The 19,837-nt window shown below is 42.1% G+C and overlaps 1 protein-coding gene across 2 annotated transcripts in view; it reads left to right on the top strand.

The window, feature by feature from the left end:
• The first annotated feature begins 909 nt into the window (after positions 1–909).
• pparab (peroxisome proliferator-activated receptor alpha b) overlaps positions 910–19,837 on the top strand; it is a 184,005-nt gene continuing 165,077 nt past the window's right edge. For both annotated transcript variants that reach the window (XM_057836788.1, XM_057836792.1), the window contains exon 1: positions 910–1,147. The gene's annotated coding sequence lies outside the window, so the exon portion shown is untranslated. The remainder of the gene's footprint in view (positions 1,148–19,837) is intronic.

Genomic DNA, 19,837 nt, shown 5'->3' on the forward strand with positions numbered 1-19,837 from the left:
GCCAAGATGCCGATTAGTTCATTACTAGTAGTTGTCAATCCGTTTGAAACGGGAGGGTGCCACTGTCCCAGTTCAAACGGATTGTGCCGTCAATGACATATAATGAGTTCAGCAGTGGCTGACCAAGCCATGAAATGAATTACTTTATATTAAAGTGATTATGCAGTCATTTAGTATTAAAAGGGAAAAAAAATCTTCAAAAAACATGGTGTCAGGGTTTGCGGGCAGGCAGGTGGTGTGTGGACCCAAATGCAGGGAACGGGAGGAGAGGCAGATAGACGGTGCAGAAATTATTTGATTAAAGCAAGCAAAAAACAAAGTACCAAAAAATAATGTGGATATCCCAAAAATACTGCAGCAAACAAAACACAGGTTACTAACAAAAGGCTGGGTATCAAAAACTTACTGAGGGGAACACGAGAGCTTGGTGAAAACTGACGAGAACAGGTTCGGACGTGCAACTGGAGATTGACAATGACGCCACGAGGAGTGAAAAGAAACCAGGAGCTTATATACACACACAGACAAGGGGTAATGACACAACGAGGAACAGGTGAGCACAGGAGGATGGAGGTTGGAGGATACCCTAGGAGCAGTCGACGGCATTATATAATGCAATAATAATAATCATCATCATCATCATCATCATCAGGGTATTCCTTCAGTTAAACAATTATATGTAATGTAATGAGTTTGTCTTTAAATCGTATGTGGCTAATGTTTTGGCTCCATATTCACAAACCTAAACTAGACCCCTTTAGATGCTTATGACGCCGCAATCAATGTATTTTTTTTCCCCGGGAAGAGCACGTGCCAGCGTTTCGCAACAAACGTTATTTAAGAAGAAAAAAAGAAAAGAAAATGAAACGTGCCGATGTACGCACGTGCGCGCGTCACAAACGTTTGAGGGGGGGCTTTGAAAACGAGATACAAGGGGATAAAAGAGGAAAAACGCTTTAATTTGAAAGGAGTGCTTTTCACTTGTTAAATCCTGCTGTGATGAAGACTACGTCCACCCTGTCTGTTTTGACGACATGACGCACGCACTTTTTTGTGCTCTTCCTCATTTTAGTGACACTTCGAGACTGGAAACTAACACCTCTTGTCTCCTGTGGTTAGCAACGCCAGTGGATAAGGGCGCACGCCGGTGAGTTGCCTTCGTTAATAGACACGACTATTTTTTTTTTTTAACCTAAAAGGTGTATAATTGGGTTCACTTATGCTGTTTGGTAGATATGTCAGTGTTGCTAACTTGCTAATTGTTAATTGTAATTTCTCAATTGCATTGGGGTTATTGAAGGCAAAACAATGGCTTTTTTTTTCAACAGTTAGCACTTAGTCACGTATGGTGTTGCTTTTTCATTTAAAATGTGATATTGAGTTTGCCATACTTTGATAATTTCTCATAGGCATGCAGGACTATATTTATAGTGATAATAGGTCGAAAGTTCAACCTTTAGTGTGATTTTTAAGAGCACTTGAAAGCACAATAGAATGTGGCTAAAATAAAAAATTAAAATGGAGATTAATTTGTTATCATCCTGATTAAAATATAGCAACTACACTCTCCTTGTAGTTTTTCAAAGAACCCAATCCTTGGCATTTTATATTAACTCCTGCAAGTTACTGTTTAGGTATTTTGTTTATTTATTTTTTAAATCGTAGTTTCCCAGGAAACCAAACCTTGGTGTTTTGTATTAACTCAAGTAAGTGACCATGTTAGGTCATTAAAAAAATAAATAAAATTAAAAAACCAGGAGACCACATACAACATCACATTTTAGGTCATGGGTTTGGCCCAAGGTCTCATTTAATATATTTAATGATTATCTAAGCGAATGAATAGACAAAATTAAAATGAGTTAAAAAAAAAAAAAAAAAAACAGCAATATACTCTGGTTATTATTACCCTCCTTAAAAAAGGGGGTTTAACTTCATTGCATACCATTGACAATGATAGACCTCAAATTAATTTAAACTGGGAGGACTGACTGTGAATTTTAATCTTTTAGTGCCATTGGCGGCGATAGACGTCCAGTTCATTTTGACTTAGTGGGACATCTCCACGTCCACGGCTGTCAGTGGCAGCCAATGAGTTAAAATGAGTGACCGGTAAAGGGTCAATACATTTTGTTGGCTGGCTTTCGTTTCTTCCATTTCTAACTACATATGACATCTTCAACTTCAAATCAAAATGACCCATCACTTGTCAGATATATTTAGAGCAGGTCTATGTATACAAAAAAGAAACAAAAAATAATAATAATTTTGTACATACACAACCATAGTGTTTCATACCCCAAACTAGGAAACCAAACCTTGGCGTTTTGTATTAACTCAAGTAAGTGACTATGTGAGGTCATTAAAAAAATAAAATAAAATAAAACACCAGGAGACCACATACGACATCACATTTTAGGTAATGGGTTCGGCCCAAGGTCTCATTTTAATATTATATTTTTAATAATGGTTATATAAGCGAATTAATAGACCAAATTAAAATGAATAAAAAAACAGCAATATACTCTGGTTATTATTACCCTTCTTAAAAAAGGGGGGTTTAACTTCATTGCATACCATTGACAATGATAGACCTCAAATTCATTTAAACTGGGAGGACTGACTGTGAATGTTAATCTTCTAGTGCCATTGACAACGATAGACGTCCAGTTAATTTTGTCTTAGTGGGATATCTCCAGCTCAAAATGAATTGGACGTCCACTGCTGTCAGTGGCAGCCAAATGAGTTAAAATGAGTGACCGGTAAAGGGTCAATACATTTTGTAGGCTGGCTTTCGTTTCTCTCATTTCCAACTACAGATGACATCTTCAACTTCAAATCACGATGACCCATCACTTGTCAGATATATTTAGAGCAGGTCTATGTATATAAAAAAAGAAACATAAAAAAATAATAATTTTGAACATACACAACCATCGTGTTTCATACCCCAAACTTTTGAACGGTGTTGTATGTAGACCACCCCTGTCTATAGATGACAGACATCCACATTGTAACTTGGTATATTCACAGGCATAAGCGACCCCAAACTTTTGAACCGTAGTGTACGTAAACCACCCCTGTCTATAAATTAGACATGTGCCGGTTACCGGTTTCACGGTTTACCGTGATGTGAAAACGTCGCGGTTTCAAAACCACTAAAATTTTCCGTCATACCTTAGTACGGTATTCGCTATTTTTCATGTGCCAAAATGCAGCCGAAGTGGCTTGGTGCGGCAGCGCTCACCCTTCCTGTTTGTTGCCGTCAGTGTCAGTAACGCTATTCTGCTAAACAGCCAGGAAACCCAAAAACCAACCCTCGAAACACAAGGCGTACTTTTCTTCAATTTATTGAGCTCTCAAATCGTGGTGAAATATACAAATGGATACATTTAAAACGTTATACAATTGTATTTTTCCACATGTGAGTAGGTTCAACAGGATAGCAGTAGCACCATGAAAAAGGTCGTCAAAAACAAAACATACATTTTCCTTTCAAATTCAATATACAAACTAACTAAATCTTACAAAGACGAATGTTAGCCTAGGCTAAGCTGGGAGAGCAGCTTGGTCGACGTTTTATGTCTCACAGCCGCTGAGTGAGAAACAGGCTTGAATGAAGGGGGGAGAAAAAAAAAAGGATCCCGTCAAAGATCGCTAATTGCGAAAGGAGGTCTCACTCCTCACTTTTTGTTTTAGATGAAACCTTGAAACCTCAACAATATTTACATTTTAACTAACTTATAAAACTAACTTATACATTTTTAACTGACTTATTAACTTATGAATTCTTTGTTCTTTTTAACACAAAGGCATGACATCATGTAGAAGAGAGTTGACACAGTGGCTGAAAATGGCGAAACTTCAGCTTCTCCCCCTCAAAAAAAGGCATACAGTATATATTTTTAATTTTATTTAGAAGTGTTCTTACTTTTTTATAGCAATTATTTTGTTCTTGCTCTATTATTGAGCAACTTGAGCTCTGGCTGTGGGTATAGTCTAGGTTCTATTTATTTTAATTTTATATAAAATATTTGTTATTTTTTGTTAATTTATTTATTTTCACATTAATTTATTTTCACATTATATTCATGTTCCAATTTGCAAATATGTTCTGAAAAAAAAACCTGTTCAATGGAAAAAAGTTTTTTTTTTTTTTTTTTTTTTTAAACCCATACATCTCAAAATTTTGGAGCTATAATTGCAATACCGTGAAACCCGCGGTATTTTTGCTCACGGTTATCGTACCGTCAAAATCTCATACCGGCACATGCCTACTATAAATGACAGGCATCCACATTGTAACTTGGTATATTCTAGGGCTGCAGCTATCGAATATTTTAGTAATCGAGTAATTGACTGAAAATTCTATCGATTAATCGAGTAATCGGAAAAAACAAATACATTTTTAGGTGAAGAGCAATTATGAATATACATGAGAAAACAAAACATTTCATCTAATCTTGAACCATTTTCAGTCAATCAATGTCTTTATTTTCGATGTATATTGTTGAAAACAGCCAACAATTGCATCTCAGATGTAACTAGAATTAAAAAAAAAAGACTAATTCACTGCTCTCACTCAAAAAACTTTCAGATCTTATTAAAAAATATATATATATACCCTAAAATGCGTTACGCTTGATAACACACATCACTTAAAAGTTGGGATTTTTTTCCCACGTGTTTCAATTGAGTTTCTATTTGTTTCAAGCCATTTTTAAGTTCTAGTTAAGTTTTAAGTTAGTCTAAACTGTAAGTCCTGATAGGATTTTGATTTTTTTGCGGTGTTCAAAATAAATTTATGATACAGGCTGTATTGGAGCACATTAGGGACCAGTGCTACTTGGTGTTTTATCCAGCAATGACTACTGAGCAAAAATTGATAGTTATCATTATTAAGTTTTTATTTTACACCCTCATCACTCCACAATGCTATGTTATGTTAAAGCCTGTATGTAAGACATGTTAGCCACACATCGACAGTGGTCATAATTAATAGAAACCTAGCGCTCCGCAGGGCTAACATTACGTGAGCTAGTAGTGACAGTAACGTTGATCTTATTTATCAGCGCTTAGCGCTCTTTATTAGCGCTTAGCGCTCTACTGCTTTAAGATGGCAGCTGTTTACTAACGCTGCCCAGAAACGGCAGAGTCTGTCATTTCGCATCTAGTTCAACATACATGTGATCTCTATGGCTACGTTCATACTACAGGTCTTAATGCACGAATCCGATTTTTTCGTGTTTTTCCGACTCGAGTGAGGCATTAACTTGACGGTCTGAACGTGACAAGTCGCATAGAACTGGACCATTTCAAATCCGATCTGGGTCACTTTCGTATGTGGTTCAAATCCGACCTGGGCCACATTTTTCCAGACTGTCGCGGCGGTCTGTACTGTCCAGTCTCTCAAATCGGAATTCATGCAGCAATTACGTCATCAAAAAGCGAGAGAGACGCCACGGTAGCGATGCAGCTGTGCGTTATTAGCGCCTAGCTTGCCTTGAACATGGCTTTTTAGAAAGGGTCGAACTTGACAACAGTCATTAAAAAAATGAAAATGGGTTGAGGATAAGCCTGTGAATGATCGGTTTTCTGTCTGCTCCATATAAGCAATATTTCAACATTGCTTACACGGCCGAGAGTCGGGGCAAACTGCGCGTATGTGTGTGTGACATGCACGGACGGTGCGTGCATGCTATCGATCCATATACTTTGAATATAAGCCTAAACGGGGATTATTTATGTCTGTTATTTGTGTCCTCTTTTTAAAAAGCAAAATATGATATCCCTGGAATGACGGATGACAGCCAGCATGTGTGGTCATTTATTTTGATGCTTCTGCGCATGCGGGTCGTCTTGCTCAGCGCTTGTCGGACTGCGAATTAGTGCGCATGCGTAATACTTGAATTGTCTCAATGGACAAAGGCAGTCTGAACGGGCACGCCAAAAAAACAGATATGACAAAAAATCGGATTCATGCATTAAGACCTGTAGTATGAACGTAGCCTATGAGACGCATCAGACGCTACCTGCTACCAACGTAGCATCGTGCGGGCTAGTATTTAGCAACGTCGGCGTCGTTTGTAGCGGCTGTAAGTTTTTTTTTTTTTTTCCTTCTTTCTCTCCGCACGTGACATCAGCGTGTTGTCCCGCATTAAAAGTAGTCCGAGCACAACGTGATGCTTAGAGCTGTCAAAATAAACGATTACTCGAGGTGAATAAAATTACTCGGATCAGTTTTTAAACTCGAATTACTCGAGTTGCTCAAGTATTCGTTTCAGCTCTTTCACAGGCATAGATTTTACACAGAAAGATTTGATCAAATCTCTGTAGCACCTTTCTTTTACCAACAAGTAAAGATAGACACTGCCAACACACACACAGTGTGACAAGTCCCTCTGATCCTTCAGTCAGTCTAAAATCACAAAAGCCCTTAACTTTAACAACCAAGTTGCTACAAAAATGAAGAGGGAAAAAAATCCACTTCACCTTGACTTTTTGTCTTGCAGCAAACGGGGTTGCTCTTTGTCGATAAAATCCCCAAAGTACTTGACAAACTCCTCCATAGTGGCCTTGTTGGAGAGAGCAGGTTTACCATGTCCTAAAACATGGTGAATATCCTTTCTTTTCAAATGTATTAGAACCACATGGCTTACCTTTTTTTTTCTGAAGAAAGTGGGAGGGGTGGCAGTGACAGATAATGTTTCAGTTTGACAAATAAGTGCTCGTATTCCCAGTTTCATATAGATTGGCTATCTACTGCTGTAAATAGTATCCAATCAGTTCAAGGGATTGGCTAACCACAGATGTCAATAGTATCCAATCAGTTCAAGGGAAGGCAAAATTGACTGCTTATTGGCTGTGAATGGATTGGACAATTATAAGTCTTAGAGGAGCAGCATTCCTTGTAATGCACCTAATTGCCCTTATCCATCAAATTACCAACACTGTCCAAAATGCTTCCTTGCTCAGTGCAGTCTAGAGCAGGGGTTTTCAACCCAGTCCTCAAGGCACACTGTGGGTCCTGGTTTTTGTTCCAGCCGATCCAGCAGAGACAGTTGAACCAATGAGGCTTCTGCTAAAACAAGCCACACCTGACTGCAATCAACTGATTGCACTTGTAAAACACCAGATTGGGGAAAAAGTGTTGTCATCTTGTTTGGTAAGAATGAAATCCTGCACCCACAGTGTGCCTTAGTGGAATAGGTTGGGGACCCCTGGTCTAGAGCTACATTGGACATGAAAGTAGATACGACCATGTCCATAAGGAAACTTGGTGTACTTATTATTTTAAGAATTTCCAGTGGCAGGTTGGTCTCACCCCTAAGTATTTTAGGTTGATCCTCATATAGGTCACACCACAATATGGGAAAATTTGGGGTACATTTTTGGACCAATTTTCAATACCAAAATAACTGAAAAAAATACAACTTTTACGTTTTATTATTCATTGATTGTATTTTTATTTGGTAACAACTTGCATACATCCAAGTCATCATCACGGATGGAAGCCCTCAAATTCCTCTTTTTGCGTGCCCCTAAAGCACTCTTGAGGTTGCTTGGCGCCATTATTTGTTGTAAAAGACAAGATGGCCGCACGACATATACGTCTGTGATATTGGTCTTTAAAATACAGTACATATTTTTTGTTGTACGAAATGTTTTCATATTAGACATTTGTAGAGTATTTTGAGCGTAACGTGTATAAAGTTAGCGTATGTATCTATTGCGAGAACCCCTTTCAGACTTGTATCCCGCTATATATTCTTGTAAAGTGACACGAGATTTACCCATGTCATGTTTTTCAGACAAGGAGAGATGTCCTGGTAGATACCCAGGTTGCACATTTACAGACTTGTCCTGTGTTGGGGACTCGACGCTCTCTGTGCGTGGAGGATGGGGGGGATTTTATAACATGTATATTAGGTCATTTTTGGTCGGGATTGGCAACAAAATAACCACACATTAAGAAATATATATATAAAAAACATTTTTAAAAATAAACCACATATTTCCAAAGATGGAAGAAGTATGGTCTCTTCCTCAGCTCTAATATCCATTAGTAAATATTGTTGTGTTTCCAGTTTAATTTAGCTACAATTCCAGTTTGCCATGTTGATAATTGCGATATTGGTTCGTCATCAGCCTTTGCGCTTTGACCAGGGAATGAAACTGCTGCTTTCACACGTCGCGTCCCGGGTAAGTCCCGGACATTATACTTGGACGCGACGTGGGGAATACCTTTCAGACATATGGGCTAACGGAATTCAGAGTATGTCTGAAAAAGGCTTAAGTTGTATGCTTTATCATTTTTACGACGGTCTAAATTGGGCAATGGTCACAGCGAGGAAAGCATATTGGTTCTATAGGTCACGTCCATATTTTTGGGCAAGAATTCAGTTGGAAAAAAATTGCGACCTATACACGAGCCTACAGTAATTAATTGAAGGTTGACTTTTTTTGTATTAAAAAAAACTTTTTTGTATTGGTTGGATGAAATATGCCAATTTTTTGAGATAGGGATTTTTGGTTTTTCTTGACTTTTTTGCCAAAATCATCAATATTAAAACAATAAAAGGCTTGAACACTTCAGTTGTGTGTAATTAATCTAAAATATATGAAAGTCTAATGTTTATCAGTACATTACAGAAAATAATGAACTTTATCACAATATGCTAATTTTTTGAGAAGGGCCTGTATACTGTAAGAGGAAATCAAGCCCTTGATGTTGTTTCATAGGCATAATATAGTTTGAGGAGGTGGCATTGATGTAATACCATGCACCCTGAATGTGGTCTTTTGTGGATATTTCCCGCTCCCAAAAGTATATTTTGTACTGCGTAGATACTAAATCCTTAATTGCTGTTAGGACAAGTTAAAGACATAGTTAAAATAGGGTGTTTTTAAATAAATTGCTAAAAATGCCCTTTTTAAAGCAGATGTGCAATTTCAGTTTTTCTCCAAAATGTTGGAACAATTACATTTTCTTAATTTACAAGCTACAAAGCCATCTGGGGCTGTGGAGCAATAATACTAGCCAGAATTATCTGAAAGTTGATCTCATTTACAGGTTAATAGGCAATAACCAAGTTCAAGTTTTCTCTGCAGTTGTCTTGTCTTACTATTTTGCTTGTCAACTGTTACCCTCATGAACCTTCTATAAATGGATATATTAGGGGTGGAACGTTTCACAAAATCCATGGTTTACTGTTTCCACTCATGAAAACTTGGGTTGGGAATCTCTGGCATGAAGCCGATTCGATATTTATCTAGATACACAGGTTACGATTCGATTAAAAAAATGATAAGTTTTTAAGGCCGAGCGATTCGATACGATTCGATACAGTGTAAGAACGATACGGTTCGATAGAGTGAAAACGTTACGATAGTAAATATTTGTTGTGTGTGTTTGTATGGTATTTTAACCATATAAAAAGACCACCTTTCTAATATAGCAAAATTAAACAACAAAATTTCATACCAATGTTATGTTTTATTTTTTTATGAAAAAAAAAAAATAAGGCTTACTATATGACCGTCATCTTGTTGGATGGGATTGATAATAAAACTCCAGTGACAGACAACAATAAAGTGTAGTAATTCAATTAATGTATTTCCTGGTGTTTTTAACACAAGAGGTAAGTAATTTAATGCAAACTTTCAACGTAAACATCTTACAAACAAAAAATATTAATTATATGCTGCAGCTCTAGGGAAAAAAAAAGAATTAAACCTGCTAGTGTTATCATAAATAAATAATAAATGCTTTACGACTGGTATAATTGGGGGAATAAAAACATGGCATTTTAGACAGACAGGTCAATAATCATTACTTTGACCTAATACACAGCAAAGTCATTCACTCATGCCTGTGCTTCATTTTTTTATTCCTCATCACTGTCCTTATCTTTTTTGAAGAGCAGATTTTTCTTGAGGAAGATCAACTAATCCACATGTTAATGTTTAAGTAGACTGCGTTTCGTCGAAACAATATGCCGCCCTTTCCACCATTATAGTGGGTTATTTTTCAGGGTTAAAAACTCACGATCTCTGTACCGCTCCACACTTCACACAAGCTTTGTCCCATGTGAACAGATCTGGCTGCCTTCATCATTTCAAAGTCCGACTTTTGTTTTCCTGGGTGCGTTGAAAATCAATCGCTGCACGTCGCTGGCATCGGTGATCACACTGTACATTGTTTTAGCATGTTGCTTCGTTGCCACTACTAGTTTCTCTTTGGGCTGTGAAGAAAATGCTACGAAGCGTGCGTTACAGTGGTTTCGTTAGCTCTCGCGTTGTTATGACACGCCCGTGACGATCGGGTAATGACGGCGACTAGTAGCGGTTCTGCCGAAATGCATGGGAAGTTGAGGCAACCACGACTAAGAATAGTGCTTGTCCATATTATATTATGCATGCGGTCTCAGTTTAAGTGCGCTGTGTGGTGAATGACACAAGCGCAGCATGTGAAGTAAAAGCTAAATTATTATCATATTAAGCAATGCATTGAACTAGGCATTAGAAGCCGATTCTTGTGCTTGCGATAGCCAAATTCTATCTCTACTATCGGTTCATTGAATATTTAATGGCTAATTACTGTCGAATGGTAACTTTACTATCGATACATTTGTATCTCTCACCTGTAAAACCGGATATCGGGTCGTATCGGTTTATCGTTCTCAAGCTTAATGAAAACCAGTTACTGAAAAAAGGCACACTGCACGATGTTTTATGTGATGTTGCCGCGTTGATACTCGATACCATTTTTGATGCAACGTAAACAAAAAACTAAATTATTATTTTTTAAATTATTAACCCTTTCAGTGCCATTGACGATGATAAATATGTAATCATTTGGCTCTTAAAACCTAAAACTCTTTATATCACGAGGGGACATCAATCCGTTTGAAAAAGGAGGGTGGCATTGTTCATTCGCTGGCAGCCTTCCCTCTTCAAGTACGTAGATAGAATGGCTAGCGCCATCAATGGCAGCCAATGGGTTAATAAGAAAATTGCAAAAATATCCTCTATTACAAAATCAAATTTACACCACGACGACAAATTTCTGGTGACCTGTGGTAGTGCAAAACAAATAAGAGTATGAATACTTTTGCAATCAAATATCGTATCTGGATACAACATTTTAGTATTGACACTAATTAGTTTTCTGAAATCCCTTGATACAAGGAAAAAAAAAGACAAAATTGCTGAGCGTAATATCTTTTAGGAGATTGTTCTTGACTGGTTTCCAGTAGGAATTTTAAACCCTTTAAGAAATTATCTTTTGAGGAATACCCAAACAAGGGTCGCCTAGGTGCAAGTACATACAGAAATCATTTTAAGTGGTCTGCTGGGAAACAAAAATGGATTAGAACAAAAATGCAATAATGAGGCGATGTCACAATCTTATTAAAACCCTTGATTATTATTGTTTGATATCACAATAAAAACACTATCTTTGCCTCCCCTGTGCCCACTATAAAATGCTGTTTGTACCGCAATCATGTAAGCTGAGCATGTAACATGGCAACCCCTCCCACACCACTCTCCTCCTCCTACTCCAGTGCCCTTATTTGGCTTTGTTTTTTGCACAACATCGATATTCGAAGCTTTTTTCTTGTCACTTTGAACATGTCCTGTTAAAAGACAGAACGTGTGTTCAAGATGGTGTATTTGGGTCTTTTGCGTCCACGACCTAAATCCACAGTTGAGTGAAGAATCTGCAGAGAAGGAAGTGTGGTCGTGTGTGTGTGTGTGTGTGTGCGTGCTTGTGCCCCCACTCCCCCCAATCGCTTCCTTGGAAATGCTGACTGAGAGCTCACTGAGTTCATCTCAGGACAAGGAAAGCGGTCTCCCTTCCAGTGTGAATCATTTTGGAAAAATGAGCCTCTGGATTGAATTGCCCCAGCAATTTGGCATGTTGCGCCATTCTGCTTTATTGTCTGCTTTGGCTGAACTTGCAGTTCTTCACGTCTCGCGGGCCAAGAACGCTTCGGGGTCCTATACGACGGGAGGTAGAGAGCCGCTCCGCGTCTAGCCGGCCTGAAAAAGCAAATCAAACCAATCTCGGCAGCTTGCTGCTTCCTGTTTAGCTGGGGATTCCACAGAAAGAAGCAGCCATGTTGGTGTAATGACTCTTGCTCCCACCACACTTTGCACACACTGCTTCTTTTCAAGCTTGCAGTCAACTAATCACTAAATAACTACCGCTGTTTTGCAGTTCTCCCTTAAAATAACCAGTGGACTAATTTTCTTGCTTCAATTAACTGACTATAGCAGTGTTAACTGGTATTGTTTTCGTCAACGATGACGATAATCAAAACATTTCGTGTACGAACACTTTCTTTCATGACGATATCGAGCTAAAATCGTTTTTGTAAAACTAAAACATAACAGGCGTAATGCCAGTTTTCGTCTGACGAGACGACAAGGAGACAAAAATGCGCGAAAGTTCCTGTTACATGTTCACAATATATGACACTTTATGTGTAGTTAGCCTGCATGGTTGCAGTGTCTTGTTGTGTCACTCTTGTGACGTGCTGCGCCCCCCTTACTCACCAGTGCGGTGTCCTCTCCACTCTGAAGGCTTACACACACGGTAAAGCTTTAACCTTAAAGGTCTGTGCTGAGTGATCATCACACACTAAATGTTACTCGTAGCGTTAGCATAGCGTTTACGTTAGCATTAGGTTAATGCTAACGGCAAGCGTCCTCTTAAACTTCTTAAACAACTTTTTTTTTTTTTTTGCATACAGTTCGTGGCATCTAGGTCGGTACTTAAGTGGAAATAATGTACTGTTTTCCTTCCGAGTGTGCATTATCACTAGAGTTGTGCAAAATTTCCGATTCTTGGATTATTCGCGATTCGGCCGTGGAAGATTCGAGAACGATTCACAAACATCCAAATTCCGATAATTGAAATATGTCAGGTAAAGCGGAACTAAACCATAATTGAAATATGTCAGGTAAAGCGGAACTAAAACACAGTTCAGCGCTGTCTTCGGGATGCAATGAGGAACTGACCAAGAGTAAACATCATGCTTGTCATTACTCGGGTAATGGCAATGCTCAACTGCTATGACTCACCTCATGCCGCTAGATAAAAAAACAATAACACTGTCAGGGAATGCTGGGCAGGCAGGTGTGTGTGGACCCAAACGCAGGAAACAAAATGCAAGGCAGGAGGCAGAAGGCAATGAACTCAAAAAACGTTTTAATTATAACTAACAAAAACACAAAGTACAAACAAAACCACTGGGGATCTAAGGGCAAGATTAAAACAAAACTTACTTAAATCAGAGGGACTGGTACACGAGGGCTTGGAACGGACTTGAAGTTTGGCAGAGACGGACATAGACATAGACAATGACGCAGCCAAGAGTGAACAGAAAATGGGAGCATATATACACACAAGCAGACAAGGGATAACGAGACAAGGAACAGCTGGGTAACACAGGTGGATGCAGATTGCAGAATACACTGGGAAAACACACACAGGTGAGAGCAATGGGTAATCACAGGACAAGTCACACAAGGAGAAACCAAACACAAAACCTAACAGTACCCCCCCCTCAAGGGACGGATCCCAGACGTCCCGAGGAAACAAAAAGTCAGAAGGTTGCTCGGAGGAGGGAGCAACACCAGCCCGTCACGGCCAGTCAGGCGGGCGTCCAGGACGCCAGACGTGGGCCGATCGCACGGGTCGATCGGGAGGGCGCCCGGGGCGCCAGACATTGGGCGACCGCACAGGCAGATCAGGCGGGCGTCCCCGACGAGGTAGTGCTCGGTTGTCCATACCGCCACGTTTTGGCAGGAAACGGGGAGCAGCATCATCGGGGCGAGGGTCAGGAACAGAGTCGGAGTCGTCGTGCGGCCCAGGAACGGAGTCGGAGTCGTCGTGCGGCCCAGGAACGGAGTCGGAGTCGTCGTGCGGCCCAGGAACAGAGTCGGAGTCGTCGTGCGGACCAGGAACAGAGTCGGAGTCTGAGTCGTCGTGCGGACCAGGAACAGAGTCGGAGTCTGAGTCGTCGTGCGGACCAGGAACAGAGTCGGAGTCTGAGTCGTCGTGCGGACCAGGAACAGAGTCGGAGTCGTCGTCGTCGTGCGGACCAGGAACAGAGTCGGAGTCGTCGTCGTCGTGCGGACCAGGAACAGAGTCGGAGTCGTCGTCGTCGTCTGCTGGCGGGACAGCAGCGGTGTCGTCTGCTGGCGGGACAGCAGCGGTGTCGTCTGCTGGCGGGGCAGCAGCGGTGTCGTCTGCTGGCGGGGCAGCAGCGGTGTCGTCTGCTGGCGGGGCAGCAGCGGTGTCGTCTGCTGGCGGGGCAGCAGCGGAGTCGCAGGAGGCTGCTGGCGGAGCAGCAGCGGCGTCGCAGGAGGCTGCTGGCGGAACAGCAGCGGCGTCGCAGGAGGCTGCTGGCGGAACAGCAGCGGCGTCGCAGGAGGCTGCTGGCGGAACAGCAGCGGCGTCGCAGGAGTCTGCTGGCGGAACAGCAGCGGCGTCGCAGGAGTCTGCTGGCGGAACAGCGGCGGCGTCGCAGGAGTCTGCTGGCGGAACAGCGGCGGCGTCGCAGGAGTCTGCTGGCGGAACAGCGGCGGCGGCGCAGGAGTCTGCTGGCGGAACAGCGGCGGCGGCGCAGGAGACTGCTGGCGGAACAGCGGCGGCGTCGCAGGAGACTGCTGGCGGAACAGCGGCGGCGTCGCAGGAGACTGCTGGCGGAACAGCGGCGGCGTCGCAGGAGACTGCTGGCGGAACAGCGGCGGCGTCGCAGGAGACTGCTGGCGGAACAGCGGCGGCGTCGCAGGAGACTGCTGGCGGAACAGCGGCGGCGTCGCAGGAGACTGCTGGCGGAACAGCAGCGGAGTCGCAGGAGACTGCTGGCGGAACAGCAGCGGAGTCGCAGGAGACTGCTGGCGGAACAGCAGCGGAGTCGCAGGAGACTGCTGGCGGAACAGCAGCGGAGTCGCAGGAGACTGCTGGCGGAACAGCAGCGGAGTCGCAGGAGACTGCTGGCGGGAGAACAAGACTGCGGGGAGTCGGCGCGGGAGCCACTTGACTGCGGGGAGTCGGCGCGGGAGCCACTTGACTGCGGGGAGTCGGCGCGGGAGCCACTTGACTGCGGGGAGTCGGCGCGGGAGCCACTTGACTGCGGGGAGTCGGCGCGGGAGCCACTTGACTGCGGGGAGTCGGCGCGGGAGCCACTTGACTGCGGGGAGTCGGCGCGGGAGCCACTTGACTGCGGGGAGTCGGCGCGGGAGCCACTTGACTGCGGGGAGTCGGCGCGGGAGCCACTTGACTGCGGGGAGTCGGCGCGGGAGCCACTTGACTGCGGGGAGCCGGCGCTGGAGGAACTTGACTGCGGGGAGCCGGCGCGGGAGGAACTTGACTGCGGGGAGCCGGCGCGGGAGGAACTTGACTGCGGGGAGCCGGCGCGGGAGGAACTTGACTGCGGGGAGCCGGCGCGGGAGGAACTTGACTGCGGGGAGCCGGCGCGGGAGGAACTTGACTGCGGGGAGCCGGCGCGGGAGGAACTTGACTGCGGGGAGCCGGCGCGGGAGGAACTTGACTGCGGGGAGCCGGCGCGGGAGGAACTTGACTGCGGGGAGCCGGCGCGGGAGGAACTTGACTGCGGGGAGCCGGCGCGGGCCCGTGACGTCGGCGTGTACGAGCACGCTGAGGCTTCCGTACGGTGTACGATGGCAGACTGTGTGGAACATTACATGGTGGGATTGAAGGAGGGGTGAAGGAACTACGGCCCTTACCTGGGCGCCCCCGCTGGCCACCACGCGGAGGTCCAGTGTAGATGGCCAAACGGGAACCCAGGTAAGGGTCCAGAGAAAAAGGCTGGGAAGGGGACGTGGAATGACTGAGGCGTGACAAAAACTGAGAGGGCGAAGAATAGGGCATGGAATAAAAATCTGGGTCGGAGTCGGTGTCAGAAAGAAAATCATATGAATTGCTATATTCTTCGAAATCAGAAAAATCTGAATCTAAAAAAACGTGGCGAGGCAGAACATAATCGGGGGAACGGGCAGATGGTCGTCGGCGTGCACGCCGGTATCGGATTTTTCCCGCTGGGTCCACAATTGGCTGCGTCATTCTGTCAGGGAATGCTGGGCAGGCAGGTGTGTGTGGACCCAAACGCAGGAAACAAAATGCAAGGCAGGAGGCAGAAGGCAATGAACTCAAAAAACGTTTTAATTATAACTAACAAAAACACAAAGTACAAACAAAACCACTGGGGATCTAAGGGCAAGATTAAAACAAAACTTACTTAAATCAGAGGGACTGGTACACGAGGGCTTGGAACGGACTTGAAGTTTGGCAGAGACGGACATAGACATAGACAATGACGCAGCCAAGAGTGAACAGAAAATGGGAGCATATATACACACAAGCAGACAAGGGATAACGAGACAAGGAACAGCTGGGTAACACAGGTGGATGCAGATTGCAGAATACACTGGGAAAACACACACAGGTGAGAGCAATGGGTAATCACAGGACAAGTCACACAAGGAGAAACCAAACACAAAACCTAACAAACACCTGACTGCTGCCGACAGCCGCTACAGACTACGTTCATATTTATATAGAACTAGATGCGAAATTACAGACTCAGCGGCGTTAACAGCACATGCAGGGCCATGAGCACATGTATCGAAAACTAGATACGAAATGACAGACTTGCTGGCGTTAGTAAACAGCCGCCATCTTAAAGGAGTAGACTTCCCTGGAAGGCTTTTGTAACGAACCTTCCAAGCGAACCTAATAAACTTTTTATCTAAAATACTCTTAAATCGGCAAAATCTTGACTTGAATCTATATTTAAAACAGTTTTACAACTTTCACATGTCTAAAGTAGACAGAAGGGAAATTATGGAATAACGGGAACAACTTTAACGGTTGATTCACAACATTGAATTAATTGAATGTAGTTTAAAGCTGCTGATACAGAATGGGGACTTGTGTATTTTATTTGCTGTTTTGAACTGTTAACTTGATACTAAAATAGTAGTTTATTTAAGCCCGAGAGGCTTTTTGTACAATTTTTGTAGCTAATGTAAGCAGCTAATAGCTTGAGGGGGTGTCATCAATAATCGATTTATAATGGAATCGTAGCCTCTGGAAAACCTTATTTATTTTTGGGAGTATGGGAGTAATTTCATTTCATTTTATTGACGAAAACATTTTTTAGTAAACGTTGAATAAAACTCGACGAGATTTTGTCAACAAAACTAGACGAAGACAAACACATTTTGTAACGACTAAAATATGAGTAAGACTAATAAGTATTATCATCCAAAAGGCTAAGACGAAATTCAAAACGGCTGCCAAAAACAACACTGGTGTGAACCAGCAAACTTTTTAAAAAAAAATATTGAATCGATATATGTGGATGTGTTAGCTTTGCCTATCCCAATATTCATACCAGCAGCAGGTCCACGGGTCTGGTTGTGTGAAACCAGGGCAATAGCGTGAAGTGTACCAACAGCACGACACTGTGTACTTGTTAGTGTGTACTGTATAGCATATGATAGTATGCTACAAGCATGTGATAATATTTGACTAAATGTGAGCCTGCTTGCATAATATTATGCAAAATATAAAAGCTCAATAGAAACAGTAAAATGCAAGACAGGCCAATTTTTTTTTTTTGTAGCTCTCACTATGTAAAACATAACATAAATTAATGCATTGACGCTGTTTTGACTATTCCTTCCACGTCTTCCAAACTGAAAAGTGACTAAGACATCATTTTAGGTCTAAATAGATGAACATCTATCAAAATCCAATCAAAACTCCGACAGGACTTTTATGTCCTTATTTTTCAAAAGCCGTTCTCTATTACTTTGGTGTGGAATACCCACTAAAATCAAAATACCATGCATTACAGTGACTCCTGTTTTTATTTCTGCCTTTGACACATTTTAGGCTCTATTAATGTCACCATTCAGACCCATTTCCAGCAGTAATTATAGGTATTCTATGCACTGCTGTATGGTGATTGTTGTCATACTCCAGACAGCGTTTTATCTTCATCCTACGATTTTGTCATTTTGTCACATATTGGACCGACGGCAAGTCTGACAGTCTACATGAATATTTAAATTCCGATCACCATACACTGAGATCACCCCAATCTGTGGCGTCCCAAAAGATAATTTTTCTCCCGATAAATCTGCAGACTTTTTTTAACGATTATCTTACAATTACATTTATGTTGACTATTATTAATTCACAAAAACATTTTGGAACACTTACATTCTTTATTAAAGTACAGATAAACCCATAAATAACAATAATAAATCACAAATAAACAATGAGGTCAAATGCTGATGGCATTAACTAGTGCAAAAGAATGGAATGTAAACAGATTCATAACACTGTGACTCCACTTTTCCAAAAGGATTCAAAACATTTCTTACTTTCTCTTTTTGTGGAATGTCAATATTGTTCTCAGTATTAGAATGAACACCAGCAGAGTAGATAAATAAATGTCACGTATCCCTGGAGGGAAGTACGTGGAAAAAAAATTAATGATGCACATTGATACAATGCTACGGCTGGATATTAGGGCCAAATAAAAAAAAGGAACGAGATTAAAGTAATAATAAAGCTACGAGGGAAAAAAAGTTGCATTATTACGTAGGGGTAATTTAGCTGTGAGCCGCTACGCACTTCACATACATGTACCATTGCTGGGTGCCACGATGAAGCATTAGTATAAATTGTATTGATTATAATTTGATGTAGATGAAGAAAAATAATTATTTCCTTATTTGTAAAACCGATTCATAAAACATAAGATGCTCTCAATATTCTTGTTTTTAACGGAAGCGGCAACGCGCTACGTAATATAGCTGCTTATTCAGCTACTTTAGCCCTATATTAGCCCCTAATACTATGTCGTACGACCCGTATAAAGGCAACTTCAATAAAAAAATATCGTTTTATGGACTCACGATCCGTCAGCTTGTTGTCTCCTGTTGTCTTCCAAAATTATACCTGGGTGACGGGCCTGACGGCGCTTCAGGTGTTCATTCACGGCCGACATGCTGCCGTGGTATGCAAGCTTAGTGTACAGTGTACCCTCCTTTGTTTCGTTGAAATATGTTCATGCTTTGGTCACTGGCTTTGTAACGTTTTCCCCGCTTGAATCCCAAGCGTCCGCCATTCTCAACTTCCCACGCATATATTTTTTTAACCCTTTATTGACCGGCGACAGGGCGGTGTGCTCGTCGATGTATTTACGTCATCGATGATGTCGACTACGTCGACTAGTCGGGACAGCTATACCCCTATCCTAAAATTGAAATAGTTTTTTAGTTAAATATTTGGTGATGCGCTTTTATTCTTAACATTCATTCTTAACATGTCAAAAGAAATTACGAGGTGCACACTCAACCGTCATTTAGATTGTACATCTACAAGTAGAACAAAAAGTCTGCAGTGCAGTGAAAAGAAGGGCGGACGTGGACAAATGGAGGGAGGGAGTTTTAATTTTGTAGCCAGCCCACTTTTAATTCATTTGCTCCCCCCTTTCCCTAGACACAAACACAAAGAGGTGTGGCCAGTGTTGAGGTTTGGACGAGGTTGAGTTGTTGGACTGTTGCAGTCGGCAGCTGGCCACTCGCTTCACTCATTTCACACGTCGTCCAAACTCTTCGCCTGAATCACGGCCGACCGGCAATTACTAAGACTGATTGCCTGTCTGTTGTGTTCCTCACACCGTGATTTGGGCGTTTCTCAGCCACTTTGGTTTGGCTTGTTCTTTTCATAAGATGAGCTGATTATGATTTCGAAGCAACGAAGTGTATGCAGAATTTTTTGCAA

This window comes from Corythoichthys intestinalis, chromosome 5 (genome assembly GCF_030265065.1).
Source record: "Corythoichthys intestinalis isolate RoL2023-P3 chromosome 5, ASM3026506v1, whole genome shotgun sequence".
Classification (NCBI taxonomy): Eukaryota; Metazoa; Chordata; class Actinopteri; order Syngnathiformes; family Syngnathidae; genus Corythoichthys; species Corythoichthys intestinalis.